At 35.7% G+C, this 4,319-nt stretch overlaps 1 protein-coding gene across 1 annotated transcript in view; it reads right to left on the reverse strand.

Moving 5' to 3' along the window:
- arap2 (ArfGAP with RhoGAP domain, ankyrin repeat and PH domain 2) overlaps positions 1–1,919 on the reverse strand; it is a 98,532-nt gene extending 96,613 nt beyond the window's left edge. Inside the window, exon 1 of the mRNA XM_016481337.1 lies at positions 1,538–1,919. The gene's annotated coding sequence lies outside the window, so the exon portion shown is untranslated. The remainder of the gene's footprint in view (positions 1–1,537) is intronic.
- Positions 1,920–4,319: the final 2,400 nt, after the last annotated feature.

Raw genomic sequence — 4,319 nt, forward strand, 5'->3', positions numbered from 1 at the left:
ACAGGTTCTTATACGGTAGTGGTGCTATATAGCACCTTAACCACTCCAAAGAACCGCTGAAGAACCTTTTTTTTTAGAGTGTAGGACTTTGCTGAGGAACCCTTATGCTCAGAAACGGCCCTGGTTACAATATAAACACATGGAGTTATTTATATCTCATCTACAATAATGTACAGTATTTGAAAAATAATGTTTTTTGAACATTAAAGCATGTCAACATATTCTGTTACACCAAATATACAAAATAATGGTCTTTAAAAAAGCATCATATGACCCCTTTAAAAGCTCAAAGACCAATAACACCAAATCTTTGCACATTTGAACTTCATTCCACCAGTACAGACAGGTTAATCAACTGCTCATCATTACAAGTAGAAAATGTTACTCTAAATGCACTGGAACACCCAAAATGCTTCACAAAACCATGAACGCTAATCTGTCAGATAGACTTTTCCTAAATATTGTTGCAAACTGCATTCATTTGGATGTGGTTATATTCTGCACAAATGTCCCTCTTCACCTGCAAAAAAATGTTGCAATGCTATCTTCTTGTCTTCATAACAAGCACAAGCATGTAGGCCCGTGCCTGACTTCCACTGTAAACCACAGTGATTATAGTGTAAAGAATGTACACAAAGAATGTGCTTAAAGGAACAGCTTACCCAAAATCCGTTATTTACTCACGCTCGTGTCATTCTGTGAAACCCAAAAAGGGATGTTAGGCAGAACGACAGTCTATGAAAGCGAATGGTGACTGAGACTGTTATTCCGCCTAACATCTCCTTTTCTGTTCCTCAGAAGAAAGTCATTATGAGGGTGAGTAAATAATGACAGGAGTTTCACTTGAAGATATTTCGCTTGGCTACTCTGTTGTCCCCATTTTACTCTCGAGTCATACATACCAAGCATTTCTCTCCCATAAAAATCCACCACTAAAGAGCAAAGTCCAGCTATTAGAAATGTTTCACAGCACAAATATATCCGGTGTCACAATATAATCAAATCTTTAGCATGGCACATAATAAACAGCATAAAAGCGGTCTATTGTTTGCTTGTGTAAAAAACATAGGCTACGTAATTTTTTTTTTTTTTTTTAAAGCAGTTAAGACTTCGTTAAACAACAAAGTAAATCTTTTTCCCACCAACATGTATTTGTTAGGCTATCTGTTATGATAACAAATGTTATCAGTATTGCAGAAACATTACTTTTACGTGAAAACTTTGTAGAGGATAAGTGAGAACTTTGCTCTTAGTGTATGAGTGGGTTTCTTTAACTTTTGTCACTTTTTTGTTTTGACGGCCCGAGTGAATGAGCGCAATATTAACAAGTTGAGGGAGTGTTTACACAAGGAGTGTCTGAGCAAGACACTCTACAAAACAAAAGATTGTAACCCAGTTAGTCTGTTTGGCTAACTAGACTGATTTATGACCATTTAAGTACAATAACATAACGCCATGAACGAAAGTGAGGCGCTCAAAGCGAAATCTTGTTGTTAAGGAAAATGAAGCGGGTCTTTTTTATCAAAACGTAGCCTACCTCAAACCGTAACATGCACCCTTCTTGCTGTCAAAGTGTCGCTGTATCTTTCTGACGAGAAGTTGTCACTGCCTGCTTAGTTTGAAAACGTTTGTCTTCATGCCGTAGTTTCTTTCCATCCAGCGGTCGTTCCGGATTTCGAGTCTAGGCGCGCGGCTCTCCACGCCTACCTGCGCCGGGCCACGCCAACCGCGCCTCTATACTACACCGCTGTAAACATGTGGGACAAATGCCCAGGCATGAGGTAGAGTCAATTACAATTCAAATAACATGGCAATATATTAATGTTGGTAATTAGCTCAATTTGCAAAAATGTCTCTTTCTCGGTCTTTGAATCAGTAAAACACCGTATCTCTCCACTCTTCTGCATGTTGCAGCTTGATGCGCCTCCAGCGACGGACTCTGCAGGAATTCAAGTCAGGTCAACCCAACCACAGCGCATAATAACACATCTGCTGGGATATTCAAATACATTTACATTTCTATTTCTTGGATAACATGTTTCTTTGGCATGGAAATAAAGATTTGCATCTTTTTATATAACTGGAAGCACAATCCAAAACCGTTAAACAGTTCAATACAGAGAGAAGAGAGAGTTGAGAAATGTGTGGTAGCCTATGTCAGGGATTCTCAATCTCAAACCTGTCCTGGAGGACCACTAGCCCTGCACATTTTGTATGTCTCCCTGATCTAACACACCTGATTCAACTCATCAGCTCGTAAGAGACTGCAAGACATGAACTGGGTGTGTTAGATAAGGGAGACATACACAATGTGCAGGGCTAGGGGTCCCCCAGGACAGGTTTGAGAGCCACTGGTCTATGTTATGTGTCATACCAGAAACTTTAAGTCATATTACGTGATAACCTTGCACTTAGTGTATGTTATAAGAGTGTTTCTTCAACTATAGGCACTTTTGGCCCTGTTTGCTTTTGATTATTAACAATGCCAATACATGCATCACAGGAGTACACTGTAAAAAAAAATTCTGTCGTTTTTACAAAATAATTTTGGCAGCTGTGGTTGCCAGAATAATTTTGTAAAAAATACAGAAAAACTGTAAACACATTTACGGCCAAAAACTTTACAGTATAAAACTGTAATTTACAAACAAGAAAATTTGAATGTAAACCAGTAAATTCAACAATGCACACTGCTATTCAAATCTGTTCTGTACCTTTAACATACTGACAACCACCATAATAATGCAGGTGGTAAAAGAGAAAGCCACATGAAGAATCAAAGCTCATCACAAGTAGCTTCGCCACAAGCAGAAGTATATACTAATATATAGAAGGTGCACAGAGTCATTCATGCAAACACAAAACACCATCATGGTAACACACATGATACTTAAATAATGCATTAAACTTTCATTAAACAACAGATGATGTAACATAAAGCCCAAATATATATAACTAATAACAAAAATTATTTAAAAAACATGATTATTTAAACAAAATACTTTCAAATGTGGAGTGTCATGCAGGGAATTCTGGGAATATCAGTTTACAGTTTCTGACTAAATTATACATTGATTTGTTATTTTTACTTCTAAAAACTAAAATTAACAGCATTTTACTGTAAAATTACATGAAATGTCTGGTTAGATATTTTACAGTTTTTCCCTGTATATACTTACTGTTAACCTATTAACAGTTTCTTTCCGTAGCGTTTTTACAAAATTTTACAGTTAAAAATACACTTATTTTTTACAGTGTATGCTTGCTGTCCTGTACTTTTGTGCTTTTTTGGCCAACATCATCAACATTTCCACCAAAACGTAATTTACACCGCCCTGATTTCGATCACAAAATGCTATATAACGCAATAAATAATTTATAAATAATTGATTGTGTTATACAGCATTTTGTGATCGAAATCACAGCGGTGTAAATTACGTTTTAAACATTTGACAACTGCATTTAAAATAATTACAGCATGATTGGGAATTATCTCACAGAATCTCACTGACACTGGTGTCTGTTTGGTAAAAGAAAAAAGTACACTTTTTAGTACAACTCTCAAAGGAAAAAAAATATGTTGGGTGTGATGTAAAAAACTTGAGACAACTGAGGGATTAATTATATGTTTGTATTGTTTAGATGAACATTTTAAGATTAAGATGTATTTTAATCTTAACATTTTCAGATTAAAATGTACATAAGAGACAAATGGCAAGTAAAAAAATTATAAAGGCATAGAAAAAGATTTCCAAGTTTTAAAGCGACTTTCATAATGCAGCAAGAAAAAGCTAAAACCTGTTTAATAAACATCAACTCAAATATAAAAGTGCCTGAAGTTGAAAAACACATGCATGTAGATGCATGACCGAGATATAAAATACATCATGTAAAAATGTGAAAGAACAAGCTTGACTCACAGTAGCTGTCATGAGAGCTTTGTCAACACCTGCAATTCAACAATTTTACCACATGATGGCGCTAAATTCCAACACTTCATTTTAAGAGCGCCTTTGCCAATTTTGTGTGCAATATTCTTATTGTTCCATGGGTGTGCTGCTATCTGAGAATATTTACGGTGGTTGTCTACAGTAGTTTCGTGTATGCCCAGTATATTTGTCCACATGATGGTTTTAAAGTTCTGTAGCTTTTTTAGAAGTTAAGCTATTTCAAGTTCTTATTGCATTTAGTCTGCGGGCTTGTTTAAAACCTTTTTCTCAGATATGTAAAACATTTAATTCTGTTACCTTTAGTAAATACTGGCAGTATTTATGTGGGGCTTATTACGTTTGTAAATTTTCTGCAGTCGCTTTTATGAA

The sequence above is a fragment of the Sinocyclocheilus anshuiensis genome, unplaced genomic scaffold (genome assembly GCF_001515605.1).
Source record: "Sinocyclocheilus anshuiensis isolate Anshui unplaced genomic scaffold, SAMN03320099.WGS_v1.1 scaffold49, whole genome shotgun sequence".
In the NCBI taxonomy this organism is placed as follows: Eukaryota; Metazoa; Chordata; class Actinopteri; order Cypriniformes; family Cyprinidae; genus Sinocyclocheilus; species Sinocyclocheilus anshuiensis.